The sequence below is a fragment of the Hetaerina americana genome, unplaced genomic scaffold, assembly GCF_022747635.1.
Source record: "Hetaerina americana unplaced genomic scaffold, ioHetAmer1.1.p SCAF_98, whole genome shotgun sequence".
NCBI lineage: Eukaryota > Metazoa > Arthropoda > Insecta > Odonata > Calopterygidae > Hetaerina > Hetaerina americana.
The window spans coordinates 432,749-457,124 of NW_027287627.1; positions in this window are offsets into that span (position 1 = coordinate 432,749).

Below are 24,376 nucleotides of genomic sequence, written 5' to 3' on the forward strand. Positions count from 1 at the left end.
TTTACTGTAACTTCTGCCCTGCTCAGTATGTCAGTCAATTAAACATCACCCTTTCTCTCTTCTACATAAATAATACAATTTTACCAAAACCATCATGATCCTTAACTATCCCATCCTTAATCAACCTGCTTCCCACTACCAAGTTTTGATAACCACTTCTCTGTTAAGGTGATTAAAAACCTTAAAAAACTGTCAAGCAACAGACAGATAGATCTGAGGGATCGCACATATATGAGTGCTCCTGTCATTAAAGGCCTTTCAGCCTAACCAATGCATCTAATACCCGGCTACATATAATAAATTCATGTTTCAGGGAAAGAACAAATAATATGATTTTTACGTAGAGATGCTAAAAAGAATAAAGAAGGGAAAAACGAGGTCATCCCAGCAAATACCCAGAATCACCACAATTCTGACTTACCTGAACAAACCTTACTTGGCCCAAGCTGTCTATTTCCTGTTCTGAAAATTAAATCCTGCCCTAATTTTCACATAAACCTAATACATGTCATGCTACATAAAAGCCATTATCTATCCTGACACTTTAATTTGCAATAGAATCCTGGGCATATCTTATCTCCTCTTAAAAAACTGACAAATCACTACATTTACCTATTTGAATACACCACCTCTATCATGAGCAGTAATTCAATGCTTTTGCCATTTTCATTTGAATGGAATTGCATATGCAGACCATTGCAATCATCTTATACAACAAAAAGCAGTAGTCTTGTTTATATACACTAATACCATTAAGTAAATAGCATGATATTTACAGCAAATTTACAGTAGATGCAGATTGCTGGTTGGCGCACAAAACGGATGTCCTGCTTTTTCCACAACTTAGAGAGCACTGAAACTGGTTTGAAGCATACCTTAGTCACTCCTACTTACCAACAGTGACTCGATTTCACTCCATTCAATAGGAGTGGCATGGGAAATGTGATTATTACATTACTTTTGGAATACACCCTGTATATATATGGGAGAACATTTAAAGCAGACTCATCCTGCGACTTATCGACCGAGGGCATTATTGTCATTAATTTGACCCCATATACAAAATCTAGGAGACAAGGTTTATATTAAGTGATCTTTGCCCAATCAGTAGGAGAAAATTGAAGTGTTCATTACGTCTGTCGATGATAACACCACTTTGACCCGGAAGAGAAAATTGGATGGAAAGTATAGATTGATAATTATGCTCCTGAAATGAAAACATGCACTCACCAAATGACTTGAATCTTCATTTTCAGACCAATCATTATCACCTTCCTGTATTGATGAGCCAGCGTCAATTTTCAGAGGAACAGGGCATCCACTGGTAGTGTCAAATTCTTCTTTGATAATGATCATGTCATCTTGCATATCCACCTCACTGCCGTCGACAGCATCACTGGCGATGGTCTCGTCTTCAATCTCTTTCTTGATCTCACCAGGAAACTAATTCAAAGCGAATAACCAATATGATTTTATGAATGCATATGATAACCATTTCAAAATAAGTGATTCAGGGCAAAAAATCTTTTTGGCCAAACTTGGTCATTAATTATCGCTTGAAAACAATTTTGGTATCTATTATTTTGCAAAACAATCAAAGATTATGACTTCAGGTGCTTAAATTGCATGCATCTACCATTAATTCAATGGAATAAACATCATCAAATGATGGTTCACCATTTCAGTGTAGGTTTTTGAAAGGCCAGAGCCATTGAAACCTATTGCACTTCTTCCACATGCTTAAGAAAAAAAAATTAAACTTTCAAGACACTATAATATTAATTGTAAAATAGAATTGGTTATGATTGCAATGGGTAACAGCTCAATTCACTCACCTGAATATTCACTTCATTGCAATCATTAATGGCGATAAAATTCATTCCATGGACTGGTGAATATGGGTTCTTCATCTCAACTGATGCTGTTCCCACCGAATGTACAACAGATTCACTGGTAATACTCGATGCCCACACTTTGTCAGATGTACCATCAACCATATGCTCTCCAGGACTCTTATTGTCTTGGGTCAGGACATCACTCACCTCCTTATAAACAATAAAAACAGCAATCAAACTCAGGCAGTTTGGTAGGTGATGGTAGCATTCACCCAATACTAAGTCCTTTATGGCATTATGTTAAATTCGCCCATTACGGTGGACCCCATAAAGAAGCACAAGAGAATCCGACCCTACTGTTCAGTAGGGTGAAAATATCAAATAAGAATAGATCTTGAATGATTTGAAATAATTTATCAATAGATATGACACGGACGTAAAGAAAGGATGTCTAGAAACTGCTCGCATTTTCTTTGATGTGGAGCGCAGTTATGTATGGCACGGAAACATTGTCATTGAAAGCGCAAGATGATTGAAAGCATTTTGGGAAAGAAGAAATGAACAGTAATGTAAATAAAATTACTTTACCCAGCTAACATACTCAAACAGTTCACATTTTTGTCACAAATCATGATACCTATGTACAGCTGTACAGCATATAAATCAACACAGATGCAACGTAATATATTCTTTTTGGGCAAGATATGATTTTGTTACACATCGTTCAAATTAATGGATACAACTGACCTCTTGTCGATTTGTTAACCAGTCTTCCGTCACAGGATTGAACCCATTTTGGATACGATTGTAGAAAACAAACAGACACTCTACACATCGATGCTTAAATAGCCGGAATTCCGTAAGCTTCTCCATGCAGGTCGAACAAACCAACCAGGGATAATTTGCATCCTCCACAACCTAATTAAATATATCAAAAACAGATATTAACATCAGAATGTGCTAATCTCCTCGTCTAGTTATCACTATACTTTCCCCAATACCTTACGCAATTTATGAATTGCTTATAAATTACACCGAACATCTTGAAAACATATTTTAGAAAGGAAATCACACATACAACTCACTTACTTTTACATTTATCAAATCCTCTATAGTCTTTTCCAACATGAATTCCGATTTATTATTCATATCGAAAATGTTTATCAGAAGCCCACTACTGTTTAAACACAATCTGCATACTACAAAATCAATTTTATCACACATTTTGAACGTTTAAGATTACGCCGGATGATTGACCGGACAATAAAACGTTAAATATACAGATGTCTGTCAAACATTACGTAAAATAGTTCGATTATTCACACAATATAACATCACAAGTGCTACGACAACTTGCGATTGGCATTTCATTCTTCTTATTTTTTCTTCAACACAGCAGTTCATGTGCAAGAGCAAAAGGGTCGATAAAAATGACCGACTCTTTGGAGGGAGATGATCGCAATTCCGCACATTACACAAGTAGACGAATCCCACCCGGTGAATCACGTCTAATCCAGTAAGAGAGTGAATAAAAGGCGGAATAAGTGTTTTTCTAAATATATTAGAGCAGGAAGGAGTGTCACAGGTATTTTCTGAAGAACCTAACGCTAAATGTACGTTAGCATCGTTCACAATTTACTTGAATTAATGTTCAAAATTGATATAAACAACCTTAGTAAACAACATATCTTCCCAGTTGGGCACTTGCGTTACGTTCTTCATCTACTCCTGTTATTTCCGAAGTATTTCTTGTAAACAATGGATTGATACGGGAAGAGTCGATCTTAAATAGAACATATGAACAAATTTTAGGAATTATTACACGTATCACGTAACATTGATAGTTAAAATTAACTGAAGCTTATTTTTTGGTCTTAATTATCTGATTAACCATAACAAACTATGTTTAATGTTAACTTGACATCGATTCATATCGTCAGAAAAAGATTCAGTTCGTCAAAGTCCCGTTCACACGGGTCGAAGAATTATTTTGATGTTTATTCAGATAGGAACAGAAAGAAAAGCCGGTAACATTGAACTTGTAATATTTTTCATACACTATGTATCTACAACGCACAATAACTTTCGCTTGTATAAATACTGCGTTATTCTTACATTTAGCAATCATTAGCAAAACGTAACTGAATCTTTTGATCCAGGTCTTTCATTTAAATGATCGGAACATATTAGACCTTTTTAGTTTTTTCGATTTGTATATAATACCAAAGAATGCCCGTGATTCTTCACTAGCTAATAAAATTATATAAAACGGAATCATTTTTCCTTCCCTTTATTACTAGATTACATTGAAATACGCCGACATATATGTGATTGGATGAAGATCTGTTTTTCCATATCACTCAATTCCATTGAATTTCAAGAGAAATTCTAAAAACAGTTTGACAGATGAAGAACGGAATGCAAGTGTCCAACTGTTTAGTTGTTTACATTGGGTTTCGGCTGTTTTAATAAATTTTAGTTCCATTTCAAGTAAACTGTGACATATTGCATTATTATTTAAAGTGAGATTGTCCAGTAAATTATTCAAAGTAGTGTAAATCTTTCATAATGTGCGATAAAGCCGAATTTGAAGTGTGCAGATTATGTTTAAACAGTCGTGGACTGTTGATCAATGTTTTCAGCGAGAATAGTAAATTACAAATCATGCTGCAAAAGACTATAAAAGATTTAATAGTTTTCAAAGTAAGTTTAGTTGTCTGTGTTCAGTGCTTAGATTATTATGTGTGTAAAAAATCTTATGTGAGCAAGAAGGTCGTTTGTATGTCCCGTACACTGTTATGTAAAAGAATGGTGACATTAAGGCCAGAGAATTTATTACGTTATTTGTTGAATATCTGTTTACGAAATTTTATTGATTTGCCATCTGTGATATATTCCTTAGAAACGATTCCCACCCACCTTCGTATAAACAAAGCTAGGTGTTCGTTATTATGGCAGTTCGATTAGATATTTCCATAAGATGAAGATAATATAATGGCCCTACGTAATAATCTATAGATATTCCACCTCCCAGATTTTCCTATGCCAATTACTAGTTTATAACTATTACAGCAGTTAATCAAGTGAGACTGATTTCATGAATATGCCAAAATGATATTCGCCTACGAACGCACGTATATTAGATAAATATGCATGATCATAACCGAATATATTTTAATAAATTTACCTCAGGTTAATGAAATGAATAATTTTAGCATGAAGTCATTCATCTCTATTGGAATACAGTTCATAACATTTTTCGAATTTCAAAAACGTGGACGTCACCTATCAAATAATTATTTTGATGTGTATTCCTAAAGAAACCTAATGAAAAAACGGGACACTAAAACTTATTTGCATTGCACCAGGAACACAACCGGCGATAGATACCTATATTATTGATTAATCTAGAATATTTGCAACGTAAAGAATGCTTATTGTTAACCTTTTGACAAGGATCTTTGAAATTAAAGGACGGTACAGCAATATTTTCATTCGTTTATTTCTTTGCCAATTCTATGATTTCATTGATACCACATAAGGTCAAAAATATTTTAGAAAAGGCGGATTCCGATTTTCCATGACTCACCCTTGAATTAAATCTGAGTAATCGCAAGAAAGGTTTTCATATGTGTGATCTGGAATAAGATAATCTCTTCCCACATCAGCCCATTTCTTTTGCATTCATAACAACTTCTTAACAAATGAAGAACGAAATGCAAGTGGCCATGAGGCCAGTTACGTTTGGTGTGTTATTGCTAAATTGAAAATTTTAAATGATTCGTGACGTAATTTGTGAAAAACGACTTTTTACTTCTATAGTTGGTTTTTAATTTCATTCTTTTGTATACTTGAAAAAGATCAGACTTTCCGAGAAAGCGGTATTTTAAGTCTGCAGTTTGTGTTGTAACAGTCGTGACGTAGTCATCGATGTTTTGGCGAGAAGACTAATTTACACTTCAGGCTGGAAAAGAAAATAGAGGATTTAGTAGATGTTAAGGTAAGTTCAGAAGTCTATTTCGCTAGATATTTTAATTATATGTTTAATAAATTTCCCAGATCTGTCGAATGAATGAACGGAACATTTACAATGTAATTATTTTTTTTTGTTTTCCACTTTATATCAAAGAATGCCTGTCATACTTCATCGCCGAATAAACATGTATAAAAGGGTCGATTTTTTTTCATTTACCTAATAACCACATTACATTGAAATATCCCAAAATATTTGGGATCGGATTAAGATAATTTATTTCCATATCAATGCATAGCATTACTTCCCAAATGAGTGTAACAGATGACAAACGAGATGCGAATGCCCTGGTATAACGTTGTTTACTTAGTTTTTTCGGCTGTGTTAATAACTATTAATACTAGTTCAATAAATGTTGACATATTGCATTATTTCTCTAACGTTAGATTGTCCAGTAAATCATTCTAATTACTCTAAAACCTTCTTAATGTGCGATAAACACGCATATGTAGTCTGCAGATTATGTTTTAACAGTCGCGGTCTGTTGATCAATGTTTTAGGCTACAATATGAAATTATAGAAAATGTTAGAACACACGATAAAGGATCTAATAGAGGCCGAAGTAAGTTCAATTGTCTGCTTTAGGTTTTTCAAAAATTTAATTTGCGAGATATCTAAATTAATTGGTATTAGTTTAAAATACTCCGAACACTGTTGTCTAAATGTGAATTGAAGGTTAGGCGAGAGGAGTTACGTGCATTCTTTTGTTAATACATGGTTATGGCATATTCTATTAGGTTCTGGAGGATGCGAATCATCCCTGGTTGGTGTGTTCTCCTTGGGTGGAGAAGCTAACAGAATTCCGGCTGCTATAACGTCAATGTGCCGAGTGATTTGTTTGTTTTCCATAATAATATAGAAGGGAAGCTATCCTTCAAGGAAATACGTAATAACCAATCGAGAGGAGGTCAGTTGTATTGAATTGACAGTGACGCTATTGACAAGAGGGCTGTGGCATCCCAGATGACATGATCATTTTCAAAGAGGAGGCCGTATAGATGCTCTATTTCTCCAGCAGGTGATATTCATTCATCAATTGTTGCATCAACACAGGAAGGTAACAGTCATTGGTCAGACAATGAAGAGGAAGGTAATATGGTGACTAATCATACATATTCCAGCATAAAATAATGCACATTTTTGTGGAAAATAAATTTATTGTTTAATGCACTTGTACAAATTGATTCAATTCTTCACCCCCTCTCCCTTCCGAGTACTCTCTCCCTGAAATATAATAGGAGCAGAACGCCAATGACAATTAATCTGCATTACCAAATGGTATACCAATTTCACCCTTACTCTGTAGACTTACAATACCCTCAGACAGCTTTTCTACAATTCATTTTATACTAGTTTCATTTTTGTTAATTTATTATTTAATTCTTTATTCCACTTAAATATCAGTATTAATTATCTAACTAATGTCTCTCTGAGTCGCCTGGCATTTTGCATGCATACATGTCTTTTTGTGTCAACACAAGGAGAATGTATTGCCTGATCTCTATCTTTAACCTGCAGAACACAATTCCTTTCTTCATGCAGTGATTACTTGTGCAGTAACTGCCCTCTCTGACCTAATTTCCATCTTTTCTTGCCTTTCATCTTTTTCTTACCTTAAATCACTATTGTATGTTACCGTGAACTGCTGCCCTTTCTTCCTGCAAGACCTCATGATGTATTATGTCCTCTAAAGGTGGCAAATCCTATCAATTTCTTTCTGCTTGTATTTCCTTCATATGTAGACCAGAATGATGATCAAGGGTTTTGATCCCATGAGCTTTCTACCAATAAGAATTTATCAGTGGATAGATCTATGATAACTATGCTTTAATGGACATTTCATTCACTATTTTCTCCATCCTTAAATATAATATCATGAATATCAGAGTTACAGGGCTCATTTCTTTGTAATGCCAGGGTCCATCTAAGGCATAGCCACACAGGTTTTGTAATAAATGATTAGAAGTATAATGACATGTCATTTATATGGAATATTTATTCACCTTATGCATTTGATTTAAAGGAAGAAAAAGTAGCCTACCTAGAAAATAGGATTATTAACTAGAAAGCCTGGGTTTGAAGAAGGTCAAGGCAGAGGTATAAGAAGATGCTGGGATATACTTTGGGGAGGAAAATCAACCCCTCCATTTCTCTCCCCCTCTTCTCCTCCACACATACTTTTGAAATATAATTTCTTCAAATGGATCATATTTCATTTCTTCTTCTCTTTGATTTCAGCCTTATCATTTTAATACTCCATTCTACCAGCAAAGGGCAGGGAACACTTCTGCCTGTCTTCATCACACCTCTGATGTTATGAGTGGAAGCTCCTTGGACCAGCTGAGTTCCCTCATGGAGGAGTCGGTGTGGCTGGAGTCTCATGTAGACGAAGGCTGCTGCTGAACCAACTTGAGTGAGTTGGTGCTGGTGGTCGGTTCGTCCTGGGGTGTCATCTCATTATTCCTTTGCACCTTGGCTCCTAAACACGAATGACCTCCGACCCGACTGCCGCCTCAGCCAATGATGCCATGGCCTTGCTTGGGATCCTGCCGGCATCAATCCATAATGGAGTTTTTGAGATGATTCTCACCACCTCCATGCTGTCCTCGCTGTCCTCCAGCAACTTCCCATTTCCTAGTCCTCCTTCTCCGACTCACCGTGCATGTCATCAGAGATCTCTTTGGAGATGATTGCCTCTCAAGCTGACTCCTTGATCAAGAGGTGTGGCTTGGCACACAGCAAGGAATGCATGTGCCTTGGCTGGTAGTGGTGCATCTCAGTTGTGCCGGCCATTCCATCCCCCTGGCCCACCAGTGCACAGGCCCTGGCTGGTCGGGGGTATTGACCCTGGGGTCTTCTTCAGTATCTCCAGCAAGATCTCCATGCTAGAGACGCTGTCCTCCATTAGGTTGAGGTTCATTTGATTCACCTCGAACTGGCTCTGGAAGGGGGATTGGTTGAAGAAATTATCAGTAAACTCACAGAAGGGAGAATGGCTCCTGTTCTTCGAAGGCTTGGACCTCAGGGAAGGTGAATCTTCTCCAGAGAGACAAGAGCAGCCTCCATCCCCATCCTGACCTTACTCCACCTCTCCCACTTGACCCCTGTCAGCCACCTTCCTTGGCTTGGGAACTCCTTCCTGGGCAGGTACCTTGGGAGAACCGGCACCCTGGTACCACTCCAGGCCTTCAGCTTGGCCAGATGGGCACTAGCTGCAGCAGATGCCTCTTCCACATCAAGCGACTCAGTCTGTGGACATGGAGTATGATGAGCAGAGTCTATGAGCACACTGGCATACAATCCCCTCATCATGGAAGTAACTAAGGGAGATCTATGCTATCAGTAAGAGATAAGGTAGGAAAGGTATGTCCAGGCATACTTGACAATGAGATAGACAAGACATTAAGGGAGATAAAACTAAATATGGACATGGGGGTAGATAACATTTCGGCGGAACTTTTAAAATGTTAAGGCAAATGTTGGAGAAAGAGGCTATATGGGCTTATTCATAGTATCTATGAGGAAAGAATCTGGCCAGAAAACTTTGTGAGATCAGTTTAAGTTCTTATACCAAAAAAGGTAAAGGCTACATCATGTGAGGACTACAGGACAATAAGTTTTATATCCCACACAGCTTAAGTTATTCTCTGGATGATAAATAAAAAATCTATTAAAAGAAAGTTACTATCTAGTTGGGAGAAGTGAATGATGTATTATATGGAAGACTACGCTGAATCGAGAAGAATTAAAAGAATGTCTTGTGAAGAAATAAGCCAGGGGATCCTGGAAGGTTGGCAGGGTGTCACTTGTATAACAAATAAGTTTGAAAAACTGTCGGGCAATATTTCAATGTCAGTGTTAGAAAAAGTGGAAGAGTTAACTTCGGAGAGTGAACTTGTTAATGTGCCTGAAGAGGTAATAAATTCACTTTATTCATTTAATTGTGGAATAGGTGACAAATACTCTGGATTCAAACAAACTATCTGTCCTGCCATATATTTTTGCATGTGTATATAATGTGATATACTTTACGTATATATGAAGTAATATGAAGTAAAAATAACAAGTACTACTTAGTAGAATAATTGAGTTAAAGACATGTTTTTTTCTTTTTTAATGTATTTTATGAGATGAAGTAACTTTAGAAGGAGCAGATCTGTACAAAATATAATGAAATTAGAAAAGTATGCTTTCAGACTAATTTTATTTTGCAAAACTTGTTTTTAAATTAAGTTGTAAAAAGATTGGTAAATGGTTGGAAATTTATATTTTCTTATAATAAAACTAATTTTTTTATTTAATGAACATTGACTAACATTAAATATGATAGTTAATTGCTTTTTAATTACCATGGTAAATGTTACAACAGTTATCAAGTATATAATTACAGAATTCCATTTAAACAAAGTGTACCTCACTAAATTACTGGAAATGAAAATTATGTGAATTATATTGCCATGTATTTAACATTTTTCTACATTATATTATGAAATTAGTTCCACTTCAGTTGTTTAAGTCATACTTAAATAAAGACTGGAAATATGTTTCTCTTGGGTGCATCTCACTCACATAGGGATGCAAATTATTTGCCATCAAATATAACATTCACTTGAGGACTTGCAGAAGAATTAACAAAAAATATGACCAAAGAAATATAGCTTATAAAGACACACATGAAATATACATGAAGATTGACCACAGACAAGATGGATGCACAAACCAAGCTCATACCAGTTCTAAATTTTTTGTGCTCTGCCATTTTTACCTTGTTCCTAAAATGCTTTCTCTCCAAAGGCATTATCTTTTTGTGGAATGTCAAAGTCATACATTTCCTAATTATCAACTTCATCATCATAACACAACTTTAATCCTCCATTTTCTAAATGATTCTCTTAGATCAAAGATAAACATAACCTTTCAGGTGCATAAATATGGAAAATAGCTATCAGACGTACCCCTACCTTTGAGCTCTGAATTTCAGAATGGTACAATGCTGTATCATGCATTTTAAATGCTAAAAAAATATATATCTTACATTTACTACTAATTTAAATTGATTTTCTCTTTTCCAATAATTCTCTTTTTATGAGTGAAACCATTCAACATCATCTGTTATAAATATGTGGTTTTATAATATCTTAGCAATTATTACAAAGGAATTACTGAGATATTAAAATAAAATTTATGCTGCATATTAATTGAGCCATGCATATGAGCCATTATATATGGCATTACTTAACTTGGAGAATCACTGAGATTTTAAGATAAAATTTATGCAGCATATTAATTGAGCCATGCATATGAGCCATTATACTACCTTGATCAAAAAGTTCCCGGAATTTATTCAGAAAATTAAAAATACAAGTTTATTCATCTAAATCTATATTGTCCCCTTCAAAGTAATCCCCATCGACTGCAACACACTTATGCCAGCGCTTGATCCAATCCTCAAAACATTTTTTATATTCGGTTTTCTGTATGTCCATCAGTGCTTCCTGCGATTTTTCCATTACTTCCTCTCGGCTGCCGAAACGTGTTCCCCGTAATGGTTTTTTAACTCAATTAAACAGAAAGAAGTCACAGGGAGCCAAATCAGGTGAATTCGGTGGCTGTTGGATGGTATTTGTTGCATTTTTCGTCAAAAAATTACGAATAATGATAGCTCTGTGCGACGGTGCGTTATCATTGTGCAAAATCCACAAGTTTCTGCCCACATTTCTGGTCTCTTTCGACGAATTACTTCACGCAAACGTCTCAGAACGCCCAAATAATACTCTTTTGGTTACTGTCTGGCCTTCTGGCAAAAATTCATGATGCACTACACCGTTGTAATCCATGAAAACCGTCAGCATTGCCTTCTTCTTTGACTGAAAACGACGTGGTTTTTTGGTCTCGGCTCATTTGGTGAACGCCATTCACTTGCCTGATGTCTGGATTGCGAGTCGTACTCATAAACCTACGTCTCGTCTCCAGTAATGATCCTTTTTATGAATGTGGGATCGGATTCAGCCTCGCAAATTATGTCTTTTGCGACGTCAACACGGTCTCTTTTCTGCATGAAATTGAGGTCTTTTGGCACCAACTTTGCTGCTACACGACAAAAACCCAAATCATTAACCACAATGTCTTGGGCGGATCCATAGGCAATGTTTAAGTCCTCCACTACTTCTCTGATGGTTAATTTGCGGTTATTGACCAACATTTCTTTTACTTTATCAATTTTTTCACCGACTTTCGATGTCGATGGTCTGCCACTGCGTTCATAATCTTCGATTGACTCACGACCACTTCTGAACCGCTCGTGCCACCGGTAAACAACCGTTTTTTTTAGAGAATCGTTGCCGAAACACTTTTCCAACATTTCCAACGTCCGTGCGCCACTAAATCCGTTTTTTACGCAAAATTTAATACAAGTTCGTTGTTGCAAATTTAAATCCATTTCTGCAATTGTAAAAAATCGCCAACACACGCAGAGATAGATGTACTCTTGGCTACGTAACTTTGGCAAATGTCAAGTTATGTCACTAAGATTTAAAGGGAATATCAACAACAGATGTATCAATTTAACAAAAAAAAAACAGAACTCAAATCGGAACGATGGGAGCGCCACACGGCGGTTATTCCGGGAACTTTTTGATCAGGGTAGTATATGCAATTACTTAACTTGGAGAAGACCAAGTTATAATTAAAGATCGATGCAACCTGGGTGAAAAACATTTTTGAAGTAATATTTCAACCGATTCCCAAGACGGGGGTCCTAAAATTTAACACCATGAATGAGATGGTGGTCCATCACAAAATGCATCAAAAGAGCAGATAAAGCAGGTTTTATAAGCCTGTGGTTCAGCATCAAAAAAACCAAAGTCGAATGTTTATTGTTTTCCAAAGGGACTTCATATCCAAACTCACTTATTAATGCTTATTATGACCAACTTCCATTATATTCTCCACTTAATTACTTTTCTTTACTAAGCAGTGGAAGTTTCAGGAGAAATATGAGGTAATTAAGCTCAAAACGTCTAGATAGTTGATATTTTATCATCAAACCCCTGTTTTCAGCTGATCCATAAACAGAGGATGTTCTAGACTAAAATATCTCAACACCTAATTATTCTGAATTAAAGTTCAGCAGAATGTAGCAGCGTTCTAAATGTTATTTTTGTGCATAATGACATAATCAAAACTCTTAACATCCCAGTCCACTTTCTCGAAGATTACGTCAGCAATGCAATCCCATAAATTATTCACCAAGAACCAGGGAACACCTTCAAAGAATTCCAGTATTAACATATAGGCACCTGTGTAAACATACTTTACTTCTTACAAACAAAATGCTGTGTTATTAAAGACTGTTTCATCTTACTTTCCGAAGCATCATGCAATCTCCATCAATTAACATTCATTAAAATAAACTTTTGCATATATTTTCTTCAGTATTTCATATTTATTCGTATTTCTTCTGCATTTTATTGATTTGTCATCTTATTCCTCAAGGAAAATTTCCAGGCAAAAAGGCATGAGACATAAGTGTTTTGCCTTGTACACAGTAAACATAGTAGATAGTATTGAAATGAACTTATTAATAACAATCATAGCACGATTGATGGACAAATGGGTGATATAATTTACACATTGCCATGGAAGCCTTATAATTGATTCATGTATAGGAGATCCCAAAATTGAAAAGTATCATTGTTTGACTTAATAATGAATTACAAGATTATCATGTAAAAAATTATGCAATTTTAATTCTTATCGGATTAAATTGTTTCTGTTTCGACTAGTTTTATCATAATATATTTAACGATGTAGAGATTTTCAACTTTCTCTATTTTTTTTATTTAAAGATATTACAGAAAACAGGAAAATAATATCACTTTGATACAAAGTTGTAGTTAACGTTTTACAAAGGTTTTTTTCAGAGTGTAAGCAAATTTTTGAGAACAGTTTAAGAATAACATTTAATCCTCAGCAGTCGAACGCACTTTAATTTCATGTTGCCTTGGCACTCTTTTGTTCTTAATGCTCCAGGTAATAAATGATATATCTTAAATTTTTAAGATCATTTTGCAGGGTGTGTCCTCATGTGTGTGATAAGGTGAGTACGCTGAATGAATGCCTTTGAACAGACATTGCACTTGTGTGGCTTTTCACCAGTGTGTGTCTTCATGTGCCTCTTTAGACCACCCTTATAGTTAAAAGATTTCTGACATATCATGCACTCATATGGCTTTTTACCAGTGTGTGTCGTTATGTGCAACTTTAGTTTACTGCTCCGGCTGAAAGCTTTTGAACAGACATTGCACTTGTGTGGCCCTTCACCAGTATGTGTCCACATGTGCATCTTCAGCAAAGTACTCTTAATGAATGCTTTTGGACACTTTGTGCACCTGAATGGCTTTTCACCAGTATGCATCATTATGTGTTCCCTAAGATAAGCACTTCGGGCGAATGCTTTTGAACAGATGCGGCACTTGTGGGGCTTTTCACCTGTGTGTATCCGCATGTGCATATTTAGCATAGTACTCTTAATGAATGCTTTTGGACATATCATGCACTTGTATGGCTTTTCCCCAGTGTGTGTCAACATATGGGTCTTTATATAATCACCATCGGCAAATACTTTAAAACATATATCACACTTGTATCTCCTTTCCCCAGTGTGTGTCAACATGTGCCTCTTTAAATTCATCTTTCGAGAAAATCCTTTGGAACATATTTCACATTTGTGTGGCTTTTCTCTAAAGTGTGTCAGCATGTGAATTTTCAGATCATTTAATTGTAGAAAGTTTTTGGAGCAGAATTCACATTGGTGCTTCTTAAGAGCATGCACTAATTTGATATGACTTGCAAGATCATTTTTTCTCTTAAATACCTCCAAACAAACATCACATCTGAATTGAATCACCTTGTTAACGTGGACATTCATTACATGATCTTTGAGAAGGTCCCTTTGTTCAAATACCTTGTAGCAAATTTCACACAGATGCAGTTGAGTGACTGAAGTTTCTTCCCCTGCCTCATCTTGTTTTTTATGTTTATCTGAAAGATTTGAAGTATAAGGTAAAGTAGATATTCACTAAAAAGTTAATACTTGTGATTAAAAAATGTTTTCACCAGTTTGGATAAACTAATTAATGTAAATTAATAATTATAGGTATGTATATTCACATTCAAACATATGTGTACATGAATGTATATGGGTCATATACAAGACAAGACTAGACATGTCTAGTCTTGCCTATACAAACTCATCTGTCTATGCATGTATGTAAGCAACATCAGCTATGCTGAAATCCCAGGAACAAAGCATCTGTCATCACATAATGCTGATCTGAATTAGGCCTTCTAGCACTTTTTGCTTTACCTTCATCAGTGTCAAAGTCCTTTCCTTTCAAGTCTCTCTTGAGCCTGGGAAACCTAAAGTAGTTACAGAGGGCTTAATCCAGTGACATGACCCAATTTTTATTATTTTGCTTCAAAGTATTTTATTATTTAGATAAAAACTGCTATTGTTGAGCAAAGGAAAAGAATATAATATAGACTGCTATAATGAACTGCTTTCTTCTTACAAAGAAAAAAAGAAATTATCTAATAATAGGATGTATAATTAATTCTCTCACGTTACTGCTAAACATGGGTTTAATTAATGTTACCCAAAAAAGAACAATTATTCTTTACACAATGACTTCTAGAAGGAACAAAAAGAACATTTCTTTAGCATTTACAATAAAATTAACTTTCAGGAAAGGAAATATATCTTTAAGGATTAATATATTTTTTCAATGAAAAGATTTTTGAACATCAGGGAAATTTCTTACTGCTGCTTTTAACGTAACGCAGAAAATAAATCAATAACAATGGATATGACATAAATAAGAGAAAAGTAAGATTAGGACTGGGAAAATCAGAGTATACAGCAGTTAACATAAAGTTGTGCAATTAATTAATTTTAATTATGGTACATTTTTTAGGGTTTCCAGATGATTTTATTAATCTAATAATTGTGTTGGTATCATAAATTATACATCTTGATTGGCTATATTATATGAATTACTGAATTATTTCGTAGCAAATTAATTTTGCAACTTCTTTTAATGTAATATAAGTAACTTCTTTTAATGTAATATAAGTAAAGTATTTTAATGTAATATAGGTAAATAAATATAAGCATTTTTCAGAATTTTTCTTACTTTTGATTTGGTTTTATGAAATGACTTTTTTACATCTCTATCAACTGAAAATAAAAAATATCAATATTTGCAAAAATTTAAGCAAGTTGACCAAGCCAATAATCTATCTTGCCATATCAATATCTCATGGGGCCCTTAGGGTAAATGTAAAATTAGAAAGCACTGAACTAACTCTCATCTTGGATTTGTAGATTTTTGTGGCATTCAGATGAAAGACTCCCCATTCTCAGGATGTCACCATGTATGTTATTTTTCTGTCAACAGTTTTGCCCATGTTTCAACGAGCAACTTCAGTTTGAAGTGAACCAGATCAGGTCACTTAGACCAGAAGATGCTAGTTGACACACAGGCAAACTGTTGTCAGAAAAACAATCTATACTACGATAACCTCAGAATGGATAGCCTAACTCTGATCTTAATGTTTCATGAAATCCATTGTGCAGACATCACAATTAGAGCATAATATTTGGCAGGCTAATTTTTCAAAAAGTTAAATACTTTTAAAAAGTGCTTTCGTAAGAAATTGGATGTTTTTTCCCATGGAAACTGAATGAATTAGTACAGCAGGAAACTAAGATTAGGAATGAAAGTATGCAACAATCAGAAAAAAAACAAATAAATCCTTTCTTGTTGCTTCAAACAAAAGCAGAAAACACATTACTAAGAAATAATAGACATTAAAAAATCAAAGAATATAGTCTAACTGTAAATAGAGGCATGTAAAAAGAACAAATGAATGGCATTGACACATTTCACATGATGTTTAGATCTTACTTAGGGTAAAACATAAGATATTGAAAGGGAAAAGGGTTGTTTTGGATTATTTCATTTATTTTTCTTAACTGATTAAAATCAGCATAATCAAGTAAAACAAAAGAAGAGACTTGAAAAAAAAGCAAAATGAATAGAAGATCTAGTCTGAGCAGGTAAATAAATATTTGCAAATAAGATGATAAAATTATCTTCCTTTTGCAATTTATCATAATAATATAAAATGGCCCTTCAGTTATATTTTAAAAAATTCTATTAGTTAACCCAGTTTCGCCAAAATACATTAAAAGTACTGCAAGGGTTAATCAACAATAGTTGTATTGCACCAGAAAGTAGCAAAAGTGAAGTGACAGCAGTCTTTAGCTCTCCTTACCTTGTTCCTGCAACACCTCCCCTTCCAGTCTTACTTCCATCTGAGGAATTTCAGTATCACAATCTTCCTTAATGTTTACTTCCTCCTCCTTAATATTTATTTCTGCATCTTCAAAATGATCCTGCAAGATCAAAGAAAAAACATCACAGATTTTCAGGATATCCATTCAAAATATGTTTTAAAAACATATTATTTTGAAAATTTAGATAAAAAGTGTTAATTTGAATGCACTATATTACCTATAGTTTTATGTCAGCCTGTTTTGTTGAGAAATACAAGGAAGTAACTGCATATGACTCTACAAGGTGAAAAACACTTTAAATCTTTTCTTTAACCCTCTTAGTGAGCTGGGCCGATATATCGGCTTTCGAGTCTCTGGCAAAAAATACGGCGGGCAGATATATTGGCTCTTGCGTAGGCTATTGTTTAAAATTTTAAAATAAAAAAACTGCACATGGATATCTAAACAAATAACTTCATAATGTTTTTTTTCCTAAGGTGATACATTTTCTTAAATTACCCATTGCACTTCTCACTAGTACCCCTGAATTCCTCACCGCACTAAGAGGGTTAAAAAAATATAATGTGACGAACTGAAATGACTCGCCCTCACTGTACACTTCGCCAACTAGTGGTAACTTCATATGCATTATAATTTGATTTAATTACCAGTTAAGGTAGATTATGGATGGACAAAGGTACCAAATATAACATTTTGGGACTGCTTACAACACAAAATCCAGGGGCATGCTCACATTAAGTATTTCTTCATCTCTGAGTACTTCTTCCTTTCACCCAATCCAAAATTGTTATCTTGTTCCTGCCCTTTCCTTGTTTGACTTTTATTCTCCCTTCTATTGGTTTTTAGCCTCTCACTGCCAGTCAATATATGGCTTTCCTCTAATTTTTCCTGCCATCATAGGATTTTTTGGAGAAGCCTACAATGCCGAGCAATTCCTGATTCGTTTTCTTTTAGGTCAATTGCCTTTCCTTCATCCTTACAGATGCAAACATTTCAAAAGACTACGATACTCTTCTGTTAATGTCCCATTTCAAATTTGAACAAATCTTTTCTTTACATCTACACTTCATGTCTCTGTCATCAATTTCCACATTTTCTCCTTATCTCATTGCTATATTGACATTGTGACAGAACACTTTTTAGATACGTAATCTTTGTGATCTTTGCCTTTCTTTTGCAAAGCTTTTTAATCTAGCCTTTTCTTCAAAATTCTACAATCTTTGTTTCATTAACTTTGAATCTCATTCAATATCTATCAAATAATGGACAACCCTTACTTATATCCCTTCTTAGCACTGCCCAACCAGACCATCTGTTCTTCAATCCCACCTTCCCAGTCTAAGATATGTACAGATTAATGTTTAGTCTTCAGTTTATCCTATCTATTCTTATTTCCTGCATTTTACTCATTAGTTCATTGCAATTCACTTTATTAAATGCATATTTGAAATCAAGTAGAAGTACTCAGGGGAGGCAACCGACAGCTGAGGTCATCTGCACCATTGAGGATGGACAGGAAAGGTTGAAGGGTGAAGAAAAGACCTGGCATCAGCATTAGCCTACTTTTTACAAAAGGCCTCAAGGGGTCTGCAGCTTAATATCCCATCTGACGGATAGCGTACCCACTCAAAGTGCCCTTGACAAAGCACTTTAAGTAAGGATTGAGATACATCTGAAAAATATTCACAATTACCAGGATTTAAAAACCAGGCCCTCTACGTGGGAGGCCAGTATATTAGCCCCCACACCATCTCAATCCTTTTTTGAAATCAACAAAACAGATAATTACATACTGATTGTAATCTAAATTCCTTTCAATTAATGTTCTCAATAATTGCTACTAAATAAGACAAAAATCCTCTATATATTTTTTGCTTGACTATCCTTTTATCGACAAATCTAAAGAACCACTTTAGATGTGCAGTATTTCAAATTTATTGTTCCGTAATCCTGATATAACCTTCACCTTATTTGGAAAGGAATTAAAACTTATCATACAAAGTTTTTTGGCCAGATTCTTTTCTCTACGCTCCTACAAATCAGTCCATATACCTTTCTTCCAAAATTTCCCAAAACCTTTTGGTAATTCTGAAAACATGTTGTCTAGCCTTACCACCTTATATACTTTATCTGCTTTACAGCCCTGTCTATATCATCATCAAGTTTGCCTGGACCTAAGTTATCTTCTTCACAGTCATCTTACTTTTCTATGTATTAACTTTTTAAGGGATAGAATACTACTAGTAGATATAAAAGCAGAACTAATAAACTTAGTTATTATTCTGGTGTACAGCCACCAAGCACCCATAAAGAAGAAGAGGATATATGTGACCAGTAAGAGGACATGATTGCCTGTGTTCATGCAGGGAAACATTTGATAGTGATGGGGGATTGGAATGCGACAGTAGGCGAAGGAAGAGATGGTGATGAGATGGGGGACTACGGTTTAGGCATGGGGAATGACCGTGGATAGAAAGCATTTGAGTTCTGCAGGAGACAGGGGCTAGTCATCACCAACACTTGGTTTAGACACCACAAAAGAAATAGGTATACAAGAAAAATGCCAGGTGACTCAGAAAGGTATCAGCTAGATTATATCCTGGTTAAATACAGGTTTAGGAACAGTGTGATAAATTTCCACAGCTTCCCAGGAGTGGATGCGGACTCACAAGACCACAATTTAGTTATTATGAAATTTAGTGTACGTTTCAAAAAGATAAGGCAGGGATGGCGAGTTAGAAAATGGAATGTAGAAGCATTAAATGGTTTGAAAAGGAAGGAATTCACACATGCAGTGGAGGAAATCATGGAGGATGGTAAATAGCTAAGTTCTATCGAAGAAAAGTGGGAGAGTTTCAAGAAAGGGCTGTCAAAAGCTGCAAAAGACACTATTGTAATGGTTAATGCTAAAAGGACTAAGAAATCATGGATCACGGATGAGATGATTGCAGAGATGAAGGAGCGGCAAATATGAAAGAATGTAAATACAGAATTAGGCAAAATGAACCACAAAGAAATAAACAATATTTTGAGGCAGGCAACAAATAAAGCAAAAGAAGCATAGTGGAAGATGTGCACAGATATGGAAAGTCTGCAGAATAAGGGTGAAATCAGTGGGCTGTAAAGAAAAGTTAAATCTTTATCGGGAAGTAAGAAAAGAAGATCAATGATAGCAGTTAGATATAAGGCAGGCAAGGTAATAGTTGACGCAGGAAAGATCCAAGAGAGATGGAAGGAATATATAGAAGAATTGTATAGTAAAGAGCTTAAACCAACAAAGTTAGACATAGGAATGGAACATGATGTAGAGGAAGATAGCCTAGGTCCAAGCATACTAGACAAGGAGACAGAAAGGGCATTAGGGGAGATGAAACTAAACTAAGCCAAGTGGATGGATAACATTCCTGCGGAACTTTTAAAATGCTTAGGAAAATGTGAGAGGAACAGGCTATATGGGCTGTAGTATTTATGAGGAAGGAATCTGGCAGGAAGAATTTTGAGATCAGTTTTAGTTACATCAGTAACATACAGTATTAGTTTTAGGCTACATCATGTGAGGACTACAGGACAATGAGTTTGATATCCCGCACAGCTAGAGTTGTTCTAAGGATCATAAAAAAAGAATAGAGAGTAAGCAGCATTAATACTTAGGGGATGATCAGTTTGGGGTTAGGAAGGGAAGAGGTATGCATGATGCCATTGCAGTAATGAGATTATTAATCGACATGAATATAGAACACAACCAGGAGGTATTTGCCTGTTTCGTAGATTTCAAAAAGCATTCGATAGAGTGAATTGAGAAAAACTAATGAGTATATTGCAGAAAATAGGAGTAGATTGGAGGGAAAGGAGGCTTATCCGCAACCTGTACATGTCTCAGACTGCTGAGGTGCAAGTGGGGAACAGGGAATCCGGTTGGGCAGTGTTAGGAAGAGGTGTAAGGCAGGTTTGCCCATTATCACCGTTGCTTTTCAATCTATATGCAGAGGAAATAATTGAAGAGGCATGTGAAGAACTGGAGGTAAGAATGAAGGTGGGCAGGGAATTCCTGAAATCAGTTCGATTTGCTGATGACCAAGCTTTAGTATGTCAGTCAGCCAAGGGGTTGAGTAATTGGAAATTCAGTGCGACAGCTATGTGATGAGAATCAATATTAATAAAATAAAGGTTATGTAATTTTACAGAAGAAAAAGGCTAAGTATAACCTTAGAACAGGAGGGCAAAAACTAGAGCAGGTAGAACAGTTTACGTATCTCAGTAGTGTTTTGGACGAACACGGTCAAAGTAGTAGGGATGTAAGGAGAAGAATTGTGCTAGGCAAAGAGGCTTTCTCAAGGAGAAGGGAATTGATGACAGGGATGTTGAGCTAGGATGTTAAGAAAAGACTTTAAAAATTTGATATGAAGCATAGCTATGTATGGCATGGAAACCTGGACATTGAAGCAGGAGGATAGACGTAGACTGGAGGCTTTTGAAATGTCGGTATGGAGAAAAATGAAGGTGAAATGGACAGAGAAGAAAATAATAAGGAAGTACAGAGAGGAGAGGAGGAGAGGAAGTAAAGAAAAAATAATAATGAGGAAGTACTTGCTATGGTGGTTGAAGATAAGTGTTTGTTGTAGAAGGAGAAGTAGGCAAGTAGATGAAGGGGGAATTGACTGGCAGCGGGATGTTAAAGAATAATTGAGAGGAGAATGTTAGGCAAATGAGAAAAAGGATGGAACAGAATAGGGATTTTAGATGGCATGACGAGAGGAAAAAAAGTACTCAGAGCTGAAGAGGGACTTGATGTAAATTAGGAAGTCATGTTTTGCTAGGGATCACAGATTATTTAATTAGTAATTGTATTCATCCATAAACCTACCTTACTGGTGGATTACCTATTAAAAATAATAATATCTATATTATATATACCATATCCTAGCATAATCCTGAGAACCCTAATTCTATATGCTCCCAAAAATTCAGTGAACCAGTAACCTCCAAAGCATCATTGTCTCTAGAATCAAGTCACCTGATGAACAAATCTTGGAATTAATAGGCCACCACCTTCAAACCATAGCTAACTCTTCTTGGATGCAAAATTTCTATCACTTTCTGGAACATTGACACTCAATCCAATTCCTTACAGAATGAAAATTCTCAAGGCCAGAGTATACTTTACATTCACGGAAGAAAGAAGGCTTAGAAACCCTGAAGTATAACCTTGAAAACCACAACAAGCCCTGTCAATTTATTTCCTCTTCCAACTGACCCAACTGGTCTTCACCAAAAATGCTTCTTAATTTAAGGACAAATTATGTCTGCAAATACGAGGAAGATTGTGGAAAGTAGAGTCCCTAATTTTGTTTCATGAAAAATGAAATTTATTCTCAATTTTGCATACATCTTTGGAAAGGTTAAGCATTTAGCTATTTTCCTACATTGTCAATTTGATGAGCAATCACTTTTTGCATCCTTTTAGGCAACTTTTAATATCAGCATCATACCTTGCTCCTGCTGCATCAGGAGGCCAACTGATGACCGCTTGAAATTCATTGCCATTCAGTGAAAGTGTATGTAAAAAGGTGTATTAACATCGAAAACATGCTAAAGTAGTGCAGGATGTTGTTTGATGCTGGCCAAATTTCCTAGATTAGCAGTCATCAGGGTAACTCAATTTGCCAGAGTCAATGGTGGCCTTTTTTGACAAGTTTGCCCACAATAACCAGGAAATTATTCTTTATGAGATAGAAAAGGCCTTAATGAAGAGTGTGGCTACTTCACCATGCAGAATATTGTGTCAAAGATTCTTGGTTACATCAATTTGTCTATTCAAAGGAGTGTGTTTGTAGCATGAAAATACATGTGAACATGGCTTCACATCAAATGACCAGCCTACTTTGGCTGGTCATTTGATGTGAAGATTGATGAATGAAGAATCAATGAATGAATTTGGCCGGAATATCATTGATTCACCTCCTTTAAGCCTGGACATTGCCCCCAGAGACTACCATTTCTTTTCTGTTCTCACAACATGACTTGGAGGACAGAATTTAAAGTCAAATGAGGAACTGCAAGAAGCAGTGGTCAGTTAGCTTCATGATGTGGTATGAAAATGTATGACTTCAATATTATAAAGCTGCTTACGTGGATGAAAAACATGCAACTTTAAGGCAAGGCAACTTTAAATGCTTAGGCTTTCCTATGATGTACAGAAAGTTGAGAAAATATTTAATTTTCAATATCAACAAATACAAGACCTTATTTTTCAAATTTCCCTTGTAAAATGTGGTACAATAGACCCTTCCATTAGAATTTTAACTCTTCATTCTTAATGTCTCTGACCAACAATTAACAATAAATTTATTTCAACTGGGGTCATCTATCACAAACAAAATATTTCATCCCCTTCTCATTCAGTCTTTGGCTTCTGTTCCTACAAGAACACTACCCTCCAAGAAAAATAATGGCACCAGCTACTTGATTGTCTCAGAAAAAGTGGGTACCCTGAAAAACTGAAGAATAAAAAAATTCTCAAACCTTAATCTCAATAAATTCCTGTCCCTAAACCAAACCACCAGAAAAATTCTAATCTGATCTCACATCAAAAAGCCATAAAATTAAATAATCTGTGAACTTAGCCAATAGCCATTATCTACCCAGCACTTTAATTTGCTATAGAATCCTGGGCATACCTTATCTCATCTTAAAAAACAGACTAATCACTACATTAATCTATTTGAATACACCCCACCTTATTTGAATAATCTCCATGATTCTGACATCTCATTTAAGTCCTTACTTGGTAAAAGCTATGCATTTCCTGTTCTTCATTTGAAATCCTGGTTAAATAGACACCATTATAGGGCTCTTTAAGTTTCATCAAACTAGTTTTCATTCAAACTCCCAATGACCTCCCTAAATCCATCTACCAGGGCACCTTCAAACCGCAGAACATCTGCTTACTAGTTTTTTTCATCCAAAATGGATATAAATCTCTTTCAAGGCATTTTATCATGCATTACAAAATTTTAATTTTACGAAATTAATCCCAACAATTTTTTCACAAAACTTGTACTTTCCATGCTACACAATAGCCATTACCTATCCTAACAGTTTACTTTGCTTCATAATCCTGGGCACACCTTATCCCATCCTAAAAAATGA